At 53.5% G+C, this 12,589-nt stretch overlaps 1 protein-coding gene across 7 annotated transcripts in view; it reads left to right on the top strand.

Moving 5' to 3' along the window:
• Ahdc1 (AT-hook DNA binding motif containing 1) overlaps positions 1-12,589 on the top strand; it is a 65,155-nt gene that overhangs the window by 23,636 nt on the left and 28,930 nt on the right. Inside the window, exon 1 of one of the 7 annotated variants that reach the window (XM_003471280.5) lies at positions 3,577-3,907. The exons of the other annotated variants lie outside the window; for them this stretch is intronic. The gene's annotated coding sequence lies outside the window, so the exon portion shown is untranslated. Of the gene's footprint in view, positions 1-3,576; positions 3,908-12,589 lie in introns of those variants that run through there. 7 annotated transcript variants of the gene reach the window in all.

Raw genomic sequence — 12,589 nt, 5'->3', positions numbered from 1 at the left:
TTCAAGGCCACTGAGAAGAGTCAGTGGGCCTTGATCTCTCTGAGGAAGTTCAGAAGTAGAAATAGTCTTTCCATTTCAAAAAGGAATCCTGGGTCCCATCTGCTGAGATCAGAATAGAATCTGGAACCCCAGCACCAGGAGACCCATGTTAGGCTCTGGCTTAGATTCTGGTTGGCAGGGCAGCACTATCTACAAGCACAGCAGAAAGCGATCTAGATTAGACTAGCTAGACCTCAGATGAGATAGAGCACAGATTGATGGTGGGTTGGACTTGGTCATTTGACAGGGTTTTTCTGTAGAGAGCCGCCTAGTAAAAAATTTAGGCATTATAGGTTCTTCAGGCTCTGTCTGATACCTTGAAAGTAGTCATAGACAATGCAAAAACAAATGAGCCAGGCTGTATGCCAATCAGACTTCAATTATAAAATCAGACAACAGGTCAGATTTGGCCCATAGTTTGCCATTTCCTAAGGTACAGCCTTATTCCTCCTGAGGGTGCGTGCATATTTAAACCTTATTAAACAGTGATCCAAGCAAACAAGTTTAGGGTGTCAGACTAGAATTTAGATCCATAGCAGGGTAACATGGAAGATGATTTAAAGTGATGGCAAACCTTTTAGAGCTTTCAGTGATACAAACAGCCTGCACAAGTGCCATAGTTTTGCCACTACTGATCTAGAGCTACACTCTTGCTGGGGATGTAACTATTGAGAACTGATGAATAAGAAATGTAGTAGATAATGATTTAAAACAGACTCAGTTATAATCTCTGGCTGATAGTTGAAATCTCACAGAAAGTTGGGATGGGTTGTTTGGGGTAGTGAGATCTAGACCCACACGTAAGACTGTGGTCTGGATATGGGGAAGTGGGTGAGTGAAAGCCACACAGACTGATCCAGAGTGAGCAGTGTTAGTCCACTTCTGGAGCACATGATCTAGACTAGCACTGTCCAGTAGAAGTGCAATGGAAGATACATAGGTAATTTAAAATTTTTTCATACATTAGACAAACTGTGAAAAGAAGTGAAATTTTTAAAAAGTGAAATTTCAGTTGTTTCTTATCTTACCCCATATATCAAAAATATTGTTATTCCAACATGTAATAGTAAAAATTATTGCCATCTTTCACCTTTTTTTAATGGTCAGGCTTCAGAATCTGGTGTGTATTTATACTTACAGCAAGCACATCCTGTTTCAGGCTAGCCACTGTCTTAGTGCTCAGTAGCCACATGTGGTTAGTGACTGTTGTACAGACAGCAAGGTTTAGAAGCAGTCTTTCCTTTGGGATCCAGAGGAGTCATGAAACAGAATGTTCTGGAGTAAATTGAGTTGGACATGTCAGAGGTTACACCCTTAAGACTTGACCTGGGTGAAGACTGGGTGGACTTGGGAGAGTACCTGGGCTCTGGGCTAGGCAGTGGTTCCCTCTCTTGGAGTTCTGACTGGCCTTGGGGAATTTCTTCGTGTCTGAGCATTGGCCTTCTCCTCCCTCCTTCCCTTACCCCGTGACATCTCTGAGTCTGGTCTGGCCTGGCAGGTGGGGGAGGGCAGGGTGGCAGCTGGACCCTTGAGGGAATAAGAGCTCCACCCCTCCAAGCCAGCTGCTGCCAGCCTTCCTGGACTGACTTTGTGGAAATAGGGGGCCCAGAGACAGAAATAAACCGACAGGTTTCCGGGGCGGAGTGGGGGGCCTGCCAGCCTTTGTGCTTCCTTGCTAAAGGGTGGAGTGGGGGGAACAGGAAGCAGCTCCAGGCCCTATCCCAGGCTGTTCCCCCCTGTATATCGTCTCCTCTTACCCCTACACCCCTTTGGCTGTGAGGCTGAGTTGGTTCTAGAATTTGATGGACTAGTGAATCCTGGAGAACTGGTAGTCTCAGATTGACACTTAAGAGCAGAGGGTGATCCCTAGGCCCCTTGACACAGTTTGGTACCTACCTTTTAGAACTCTGTCCTGGGGAACCCTTTGGCAGGAATTGAACAATTCAGAGGGCTGCAATGGGGAACTAGAGTAGCAGCTGAATTTTTTTTTGTTAGATGCCTACTTGTGCCACTAATTGGGCAAAGGCAGCTTTGTGAAAATCACACTTTGAGCCTCAGTTTCCACCTTTTTTTTTTTTTTTTTTCTTAAAAGCATGTTTGTCCTGCTTGTATCAGGAGTTCAGTGGTTAACCCAGACTCTGAAACCAGTTTGACTCTGGGCTATGCTGCTGTATGACCTTTGGTGGGCTTTCCTGAGCTTCAGTTTCCTCATCAGCAGAAAGGGGATATTACTTTTTTTATGGGACCCTTAATCAAGTGAGTTAATGCATGCTGATAATACAGGCCAAATGCTCTGCATTGGCCATTACCATTGGGCAGTCAACAGGCTCAAATGGGTCATAAGTGAAAATGCATTGTTCAAATGTAAGGGACCTCCTCTTCCCAACAATCCTACTTGCACCTTCTCATTTTATAAATGGGAAAACCAAGGCTCCCAAACGTGAAAATGTTTTGCCCAAAGAGAGGCTCGCAACAAGTAAAAGCCTTTATATGGTACCCACCATGTAAAGCCGGGTAGCTCAACCCCAACTTACAGGTAAGGAAATCGAGGCCGGTGATTGGCCACTGGAGCACAGTGGCGCTATCCAGTGAGGCCCGAGTCCGCCGCTGGGGAGGGAGTGCCTTTGCTGTCTGCGCTCAGCAGAGGAGGGGCGTGCAGGTAGCGGGCACCCTGGAGCCTCTGCTGCAGCCACTAGGCGCGCTATTAATAATCCCGCCGCTCGGCCCCGGCTGAGCGCGCAGGTCAGCACCGCGGCTGGGGGCCTCTCGGGCCGGACCGGGGTCCGGGCCAGAGCCGGAGCCGGAGCCGGATCGCGGCAGTCCCTCCCCGCCCCTGCCACGTGATCACCCCTTCGCGGGCGGCCGAGGGCCCAGGCTGACGGGCCGGGGGCCAGGAAAAAGCCGAAAACACCACGGCTGGGCCGCTCCCCTCCCGCTCAAAATAGTCCCCGGCCGGAGCTGCCACGCATTCCGCTGGCCCCGGGTCGCGGGAAGGGGCGGCTGACCCGGCCCCCGCCCGACCCGACGTGGCTGCCGGGCCGTGTTGGACGGTTGGGGGGCGAGGGCTGGCCGCGCGGCCTACCGGCCGGCATGTGAATCTCCTTCGGGGAGCCTTGGCAGCTCCGGCTGCGCGCTGCGCCGGGATGATGGAGAGCTTCTGGAATTTCCTGCAGCTGGGGAGCGCGGCCGGCCGGGGCGGCGGGCCGAGCGCGGCTCGGGAAGGGGCGGCCAGGCGTCGGACCCTAGGGGGCGCCTTCGCGACAAGGGTGTTAGGGAAGAGCTCCCTGCCCACACCCAGCCTGCAGGCGAGGCAAGAGCCCCGCCACCCGCCGCCCTTTTCGGGTCTGGCGGGGGTCCAGTCCCGCCTCTCCCGGCCTGGGCGGCAGAGAGGGGCCAGGTGCAGGCAACGCCCCTCCCCCAGCCGCCTGGTTTCCCTCTCACCCGTCACCTCCTCAGGAGTCAGACGCCCTGCAGCCTCCTCTGGGAGGGGGCGGGGTGACAAGGATCAGGGGGCAGCCAGGTAGCCGGAGGGGGGGTGGGGTGGCTACCAAACTCGCAGACTGCCTGTTGTAACCTCTTGGAGACCGGCTGGACCTGTAGACCGGCACCTCTGGCTCGAATCAAGCTGTCTGGGGCTTTCTAGAGGAGGGAATGAGGCAGCCTTCTTCCAATCCCCCTCTGCCCCACAACCTTCGGGCCACCGAGGGGCGCGTGGATGTGCTTGTCTAGAAATACGGATAATTTTCCGGATGGCGGAGGCAACTTTCTTTGGGGGCGGCGCTGCACCTTGCAAGTGGGGGATCCCAGAAAAGGACCCCTTGGAGGCAGGGGCTTCCTTTTACTGGAACTCTGAGGCCCAGGGTAATAGGTAAGTGACCTCTCAGGGCTCGCACCTGGCACTGTGGGGTAGGAGGGGAAAGAGGCCTGTTCCGCCCTTTGTGGGGGGAGGGTCAGGGATGCTTTCCCACAACTTAGTTGCTTCGGGCACCATTTGGTACTCTGCTGACTGATGAACCCTTTGGCAACTCAGCAGGTATATCTCCCATGCCTAGGGTGGCCCCTTTATCTCCCTCCATATGGCCCCTGTTAATTCCATTTCTTTCCCCCATTCAGGGTCCCCTGACCACTTTAAAGAAAAGCAGTGGAGATAGGTCTAGTTGGCATGCTTTCTTTGTTGCTCATTGGCTATGTGACCTTGGGCAAGTCCCTTCACTCCTGTTTCCCTTTCATTATGAAAAACTAGATAACAGTGGGCCTTGGCCTTGTTGTAGAGCTTAAAGTTGCACGTTTGAAACAACCAATATACTGTCTGCACACAAAAAGGATGGTACATAGAGCACTTGGTCCACTTAGAGGAATAGACAGCCTTCTCTCAAAGCCCTGTGAAATGTGACTTCCCAAGGTAGTAGTGCCTCATTAAATGCATATTTACTGTTGTTACTGGCAGTTTCACATCAGCAGAGAGAATTCTAAGTTGGTACTGAGAGTTGAGAACTAGGACTGATTAGAATATGCTAACGTAGGAAGGACAAGGCACATACATGTCACACACCTGTAATTTCAGCTACATAGGAGGCTGAGGCAAGATGAAAACAATTTTGAGACTAGCCTGGAGAACTCACTGAGTTCCTGTCTTAAAAAATAAAAAGACAAGTAATTCAGCGCTTGCCTAGCATGCACAAGGGACTGGGATTCACTCCTCAGCACTGCCAAAATAAATAAATAAATAAAATTGGTAGGGCCCTAGGAAGTTCTTCCTGCCAGGCAGGCTCTTAGTACAGATGGGGAAACCAAGGCCCAGGAAGGGGGGCCCAGTCCCCTCACAATGCTCCCACTGTTGTTCCACGAGGGCTGGCAGAGAGCCTTGGCCTAGCTCCCTGGGGTATGGCCCAGGCAGGCTTGAGGCTGGTGGAATTCTGCTTTCCTCTCCCTCCCAGCTCCTTGCTGACCTTTCACTCCACCACTGCCAGATACCCAGATTCAAATTCAAATGCCTCTGTCTAAGCTCCATCTCAGCCCAGGAGGTCAGCCTGGGCCTGTGTTATCCCCAGCCTCTCCCTGCCCCACCTCTCCTAGTTCTCCCCATTTCCTGTTTAATTGGCCTTCCCTGTCCACAGGGAAAGACCCTGTTGTATTGGAAGGAGCTTAAGGTTCCATTTGTTATCTGTGTAAACAAATTACTGGGCCTCTGTGAGCCTCAGTTTGCTTTTCTGCAAAATGGAGATGAAATACAAACCCCCAGGAGAATACCTCTGTAGCCTCCCAGAGGCATACTGGCTGACATCTGTTTAAATAATAGAAGGCAGGGCTACCCAGGTGTGGGAAACAGTAACTTTCCCTTTGGGTTGGGGATGCAGTGCTGTCCTGCACTGAGATAGGGACAGGGGTAGGGTTGATTGTCCAGTACATCATTTTGGCAGGAACTAGATTTGATCAAATTTATATGGCTTATTGCAGGGGTACCAGGTCCTCATCTCTGACTGAACTGCTGGGCAGTTCCCGTCATCTGTGCTCTGGGACTAGACTTCCCCTCTACTGAGTCAGTGGCCTACCTCCACTCCTCAGAGGCCTTTCTGGGTTGACCTTCTCCCTCTTCCCAACTCCTAGCTTCTCTCCAACTGATAGATAGATAACTCCCAGAAAAGGAATGTAAAGGAGAAATAAGCTGGATTCAGCACTTGGGCTGTGTTACTGGGCATGCTGCTTTGCCTCCATGGGTCTCTGTTTTTTCCTACTAAGCGGAGGAGGCTAGATTAGTGACTCCCTAAGGCACCTTCCAGCTCTGACAGGCTCCAAGCCTGTGTTGACTGATGTATCCTAGGAGATAAGAGACACAGAGAACCTAGTCAGCTGGGAGATCCCTGTCAAGGTACCCCCCTCCCAGGCTGGAGTTGAGACACACCCTTCAGGGATGCTGGCAGAGATCATGGTGGGTGGAGGGGGCATATCACCCACATGAGTGGCACTGCTGATTCCCAGGATCCCCGTTGTCTGGAAAGAGGCCTGAGCTTAAGAATAAGAGCTTGTGTCAGGCAGGGCTGTGAGATTGCATGCTTCCAGGGGATGGGAATGTGTGTGTCAGTGACCAGGAAGCCTCCGGGGAGTGCATGCTGGGCAGGAGGCAGCTAGCTTGTGGTATGGTGTGTCCAGAAGGGCCATCACAGAGGCAGTGTATCAGCGTGTGTGCAAGACAAGGAGGTTGGCAGTGGGAGGGAGGAAAAACCATCCTTGAGCCAGGGAACCCGGCTTTGGGTCAGGGCAAGCTGCTGGGCAGGCTCCAGCCTCATAGGGCGTGATGGAAGAGTTTCGCCTGTGCCTAGGTTTGTCAGCTTGTTTATGGGTTGAGCTGAACAGCTCTGTTCCGAATTGCAGTTGTCACGTTCTGTTGTGGGGGTATCTGTGTAGGGGTGTTGTCAAGGTTTCCTGAACAGTGAGTGGCTGGGGTATGTGGTGCTGAAAGAATAGTGTGGCGATGTTGGCCATTGGGGATGCTGTCAGATTGCACCAGGCCAGTTGGTATTTTGAGGCAGGGAGTGAGCTCTGGCTGTTTTGGGTACCTCTTTCCCTCCACCAGTGGAGGCCCCAGGATGAAGGGAGGAGGGAGGGAAGCCTCCTGTCTGTCCCTCAGGTAGGCAGGCTGCAGCAAGCCGGTTTACTCTCACAGTAATTTTACCACGGTGCCTAAATCAGGAACAGGCGTGAATTGACCTTTTAACCCCTTCCCCACCACGGGATTAGACTCTGTTTCCTGTTCAATGTCCTCCAGAACCAGTCCCATCCTCCGGGACACCCCTTTAACTGTGGATAAGCCACCCCCTCCATTGCTTTTCTCCCTCCAACCCGGCCGACCCTTGGGGGGCCAGGCTGGTGCAGGGTCTGGCAGGAGCTGAGGGCCCAGGCAGGAGTGATAAATATTGAAGAGGAGGGATTTCGGTGTGGGCTGGAGCAGCTGCAGTGGTTCGAGTGTCACACTATCTCTCCCCAGGTTTACTGACCCATTTCCATTCACGCGGCTGCTGGTTTCCTAGCAACGGCAACAGTCCCCCCAGAACAGGCGGAGTGTGTGTCTGCCATTAGCGACTGCCGCAACTGTGTCAAGGTTACCCCGCTCCCTGCAAACCCACCCCGGCGGGTTTGTTTTCTGCCAACGGCTGGCACACACCGTGCCAGGCAGGGGGAGGGAAGGGGGTAGGGGGCCAGCCCAGGGGTTTGGGTGGGGGTGGGGGGGCAAGGAGGAGCTGTGGTTCCCGGTCCAGTGGGAGCCAACTTGGACTGAGTCCGAAGCAGCAGCACCCCCCCCCACCCCATGGAATTCCTGAGCCTGAGGGGAGCAGGGGGTGGAGTTGTCCCTCAGCCCTGACCCCCGAGATTCCAGAGCCTGGGGGGAGGGGTGTGGGCCCAGGGGCCTCCGGGAAGCCTGCCTGGCCTGACCCCACCTGGCTTGTTCTCCTGCCCTGGCTTCCTCCCACTTGTGTAGCAGCTCCATGCTCTGCTCTTAGCTCTTTGTCCCAGCCTCTGTGCCTGCCCTGCTCCTCAGACTCCCTAGGGCAGGGTTGTGTTTCTCCCATCAGACCAGGGGCTCCAGAGGTTGGGGTTCATGATGCTACTTTTCATTCTCTGCCCTCAGCACCAGCTTCTGACTGTTTTTCCAAATGTCCTGGGAGATGAGATTTAAACATTTAGGGTGGTATAAGATAATCTCTTAATGGGGACTACTCAGGCAGACACCCCTGACCTGCCTACCCCCCTGCTGAAGTAAATTCTGCCTGTACTTCTCCCTCACCTGGTGGCCCAGGTGATTGGCTTTGGGGAGTACCCTTCCTTTTCTCCCCAAAAGCCAGGGTGTAAAGGGTTAATGTAGTTCTTACCCCCCTCTTGGTATGTGAGGTTGGGGGGATGGGAGAATTGGGGTCTGTCACCTTATAGCCACTCATGTGGTCAGTTCAGACCTGACCAGTCACATTCCTGTCCAAGAGGGCTAGGGCTTGAGGGCAGAGGCAGGGGCCAAGAGGCCTGGAGGGGCCTGAGTTTGTAGGCATGGAAAGCCCCAGGGTGGGAGTGGGGATAGATATGACCAAAAAGCTGGGGCAAGAGGCAGCTGGGAATAAAGCCTGAGTCTACCTCTCATTTCTCTCGGGAAGTCCTCAGACTCCTTATCTTTCCTCCCAGTTTGTACCTTGTAAAACCTTCCAGGTGGGAGCTGGGGATTTAGCTCAGCGGCATAAGTGCCTGCCTTGTAGGCAGGCAGTCGTGAGTTCAATCCCTGGTACCGATAAAAACGAAAAAGACCAAAAAAAAAACCCTTCCAGATGGGGTCCACATTGTCTGTGGCACAGGTACAAACCTGGTTCCAATCCTAAACAAAGAAGAGTGTGACTTGGGCAGATTCTGACATGTAGGGCAGCACAGGGACTTATGGGTAGCCTTCTGGGTGACTTTCTGGGGCTTGGGGAAGGTTGACTGGGTCGGACTCAGAGATCTAGGGTATGGAACAGCTGTGCTAGACAATAGAAAGAGACCTATGCAGGACCCAGGGAGCCTGGTTTTCAGCCCAACCCTGTGCCTAGTTCCTTATTGGTCTCAGACTCCCTGTCTTAGGGCTGTAGGCCAGTGGTGTCTAAAAGCCCTCCTGTCCTGTTAGTGGCTCCCAAGTGCGAGTGGGGGGACGATGGTGTGGAGAGGTGTGGGAAGCTACCAGCTCAAGGGGGAGTTGCAATGTGATCCTGCAGCGAAAATAGCCCAGGTCATTTTCAGCTGCTTGGGCGGAGGTATCTGATCCCGGTAGGGCAGCATGGGCAGGGGGCAGGGAGCTGTAAAGCTCTCTGGGAAACCGGACGCTAGGATGGGAGGCTAGGGAAAGGTTGGCATGCCCGGCTGGGCTTCCTGAAACCTGCCAGACCCTGGCAGGGGCCCAGGAATGAAAAGATGAAGAATGCAGAAGGTTAACAGGAGGTGAGGACTGGACTCTGGCCCCCTTTGGGTCTTGGCCTGGGTGAGGTGAAAGGTCAACCCCAAGGAGTCAGAGCACAGCTGGGGAAAGAGTAATCCGATCTCTCTCCCTAGCCAAGCTTTTGGGATCACAGCACTGCCTCCCCAGGAAAGGTGCTTTGACATCCCCAGGAAGGAGTTTGTTTGGACTTGTTCTCAGCAGGGGTTATGGGCTAGAAGAGGGTCCCTGCACACTGGGTCAGGGAGAGTTGCAGGCCATGTGGCCCAACCAATATGGCAGTGCTTTGTCATCTTGGGGTCAGGGGAGGTGGAAGGTGAGCCTGCTGGAAAGTTTAGAAATAGCCTGTTCTGGGCCCCATTTGTAAATGACTCTGAGGACCAGAGGTAGGAGATGCTTTTTCCCAGCATATGCACTGATTAGTCAGAATAGTTACCTGGTACTAGATTGGCACTGAAAGGTGTCTAGGGGTAAGTTACACCTTAACTCTGAAATGACTTTACTGCCTGATAGTTTGGTCGGGTGCTGGGCAGCAAAGTTGGCAACATGCACTCTGTAGTCAAGCTTAACCTGGGTTTCAAAACCTTGCCTGTGTCTTAGACAAGTGTTAAACCTAAGCATCGGCTCTCTATCCATGAAATAGGACAGTAGTGCCCACCGTGGGTCTACTGTGATAATTACAAGATTATTATGAGATTGTACAGAATAGGTGCTCAGTAAAAATAATGGTGGCTAGGCTAGAAGTAAGGCACTTGCCTAGCATGCCCAAGGCTCTGGGTTCAACCCTTGTGATGCTAAAAAAAAAGGAAATTTAACGCTATAAGCCTTTTTGGGTGCCAAAGTCGCACACAGTGTGGAGCCTGGCTTGCAGCCGGCAGTACAACCCCTAAGCAGGAAATAATAAACCATAGACAATATGAGGGAAAGGAAGTTTTGAGAATGGAACTGGGCTGCCCATGAGGCTGTGGCGGTATTCAGGTGACTTGGATAGGATAGGGTGAAGTGGTTTTATGGGGCATGGCGTGGTTCAAAAGGTTGTTACTACTGTCGACCTGTAGGCTTGGCCCATGAGAGCCCCTCACTCTCCACTCTGTCAGGCTTTGTGCCGCTGTGTGGGTGTAGCTGTCCTGGCAGCGTGCGGCTGTAGGTATGTTTGAGAAGGAGCAGGCATCCCGAGAAAAGAACAAGTCGCCTTTTGTACGCGTCCAGCCCGAGGCTGGGCTGGGCCCTCTCTGGGGGATCCCCTGTTTCTGGGCTTAGCTCCCCGCCCACGGACAGCGCCCCAAACTCAGCCTGCCTCAGGCCCCCACCCACCCCAGACGCGCGGTTGGAGAGAGAAGGGGAGTGGGGGGGAGTCTGAGGTAGGGGCGGGTCCAAGTCCTGCCCCACCCCTCATGACATCACTCTAGGTACTGCCAATCCCCGGGAGCGCAGCCTGCAGGTGGCCCGCCTCCTCACAGCTACCCCTCCCTTGGTTTCTGATGGTTTAATGGGTGGGGTCGGCAAGAGGTGCAGTAGGAGGCGGGGCCAGTGGTGGGGCGGGGAGCTGTTGAAGGCCTCGCCCTTCCTGCTCCCAGAGAGGCGGAATATACTCGAGGCTGGGACTTTGCAGTTCAATCAAGCTCCCCTTGAAGAACCTCACAAGATCTCTCCTCTGGAGTGCCCTACCTTCTTGTCCATCTGTCAAATTTCGCCAGTACAACTTTTTGCCAGAAACCTTCCCAGGATCGACATCCCCATCTTTGTTTTTAATTCCTTTTTTTTTTTTTAACTTCCCCCTTTTAATGGCCCTCTGTAATCACAGCAGTAGCCATACTGCTGCTCACACCAGCTGCCATCCATTGGCGGCAGCGGTTGTGCAGAGGTTTGTGTTTCTCGTGGACTATCTCACCAGATGCACCCTTGTTGGCTTTCTACCTTGCGCCTGTCTCATCAACTGGACTGGACGTTCCTCTGGGAAGGGGTTACAGACATGGCCTGGCTCAGAAAACACTACTAAATGTTTAGGACAGGTAATAGAGGAAACAGGCCCACAGGGAAACTAGGTTGTCCAAAGTCGCTCAGCAAATAGGTAGAACAATCAAAACTAGAAACTAGGGTCTCTGGTTCCCTTCAGAGCCATGTCTAGTGTATGCGACTTAAGAGTAGGTGGTTAGGGCCAGGGATTTAGCTCAGCAGCATAAGTGCCAGCATAAGTGTTTGCCTCGGCAAACACGAGGTCGTGAGTTCCATTCCTAGTACCAAAAAAAAAAAAAGGTTGCACAGGGAATTGCTAGAGACCTGCCCTTTTTCCTTTGGAGGGTCTCTTCTCCCCCACAAAGACCAGAAAGCACTAAGTCTTATCTTCTTTTGCAATCCACGTGTCTAGTAACAGAACCTCTGACTTTTGGGAAGAGAAGGTCAGAGGCAGTTGGAGAGCTGGAAGGGTGCCTACAAGCCACAGAGGGCAGTTCTGTGCTATAAGGAGTATTGTGTGCCCAGTGATTGGGGTTACAGGTTCTAAGAATGCAAGGATTTGGCTTGCAGGTAGGAGGCTTCAAGTTGGGCAAAGAAGAGTATTGGGAGCTTAAAGTATGTGGGGGTTCAGTGCAAAGGAGCCAGAGATTATGCTGGGCCAGCGTTTCCCTCACCAACAGGCTGGCCCAGTGGAATGCTGGGAGGCCCCAGGGATGAGACCAGGCAGCCAAGGTGTCTCCGGTGGCATGGAAGCAGTTAAGAGCTGCCTCAGCCCGTTCCTTCAGACAATTAGTGACATCTCGCTTGACAACACCACACTGAGCCGATGCAGACCTCAGCCCCCCTCTTGCCTGTCCCCCCCCCCCCAGCCGCTTCAGCTGTTTATTCTTGGGCTTTAACAATTGGGATTCTGACTTGGAGGAGCGGGCGCCCTGCGCTGCCCTCTGACCCACCGTCGCCTTGGCAACTGGAGCCCGGTAGGCCTGGGCTCTGCGTTAGGATTACAGATCCTGAATTCACAATCTTGCTGCTCCCCTGCAAGCAGAAACGGCAAAAGCAGTAGCATGCAGATCTTTAGCTAGACTAGAGGGGACAGAGGAGAAGGTCTCCCAGGGGCCAGCCTGAGGCACAAGTGGGAACCTGGGCTAGCACAGGTGACTTGGAGAAGGGAACCTCTCGGGTGGCCTCCGTGGTATCAGGCAACTCCCACAACCATGCTCCCTCCACTCCCAGCATCTTCCAGCCACCCTTTGGAAACTTTCTTTCTGGTAGATCTCCCAGGGCAGGGCCCAGACTTCTTCATTGCCCCCCCCTTCCCCCTCAGCCAGCCCCCTACCATGCCCAGAGCTCCAAGTGCCAGCAGACTGTGCCCCTGCCGTGCCCGCCACCATGGCAACGGGCCCCCCTCCCTTGCCAGCTCTGTTTCTTCCTCCCCTCCACCCTAACAGCCAACTGCCCCAACTGAAACCGGAGCCGATGCATCTGTGAGCCTCATGCCCAGACCCACATTCCATTTCTGTCCTCTGTCCCCCATAGTTCTGGCTACGACATCTCCCCTCCTTTCCCTCCTCCTCCTCCTCACACCCCCTCCCTCCTCGCCTCTGCCTACTCCTGCTGTTCCCCCCACACTCCATCTATCACTTAGTG

The sequence above is a fragment of the Cavia porcellus genome, unplaced genomic scaffold (assembly GCF_034190915.1).
Source record: "Cavia porcellus strain 051 isolate PalLab524CR breed Dunkin Hartley unplaced genomic scaffold, mCavPor4.1 scaffold_25, whole genome shotgun sequence".
Lineage (NCBI taxonomy): Eukaryota > Metazoa > Chordata > Mammalia > Rodentia > Caviidae > Cavia > Cavia porcellus.
Note: the sequence above shows the minus strand (reverse complement) of the source record. Positions and strands in the feature narration are given on the sequence as shown.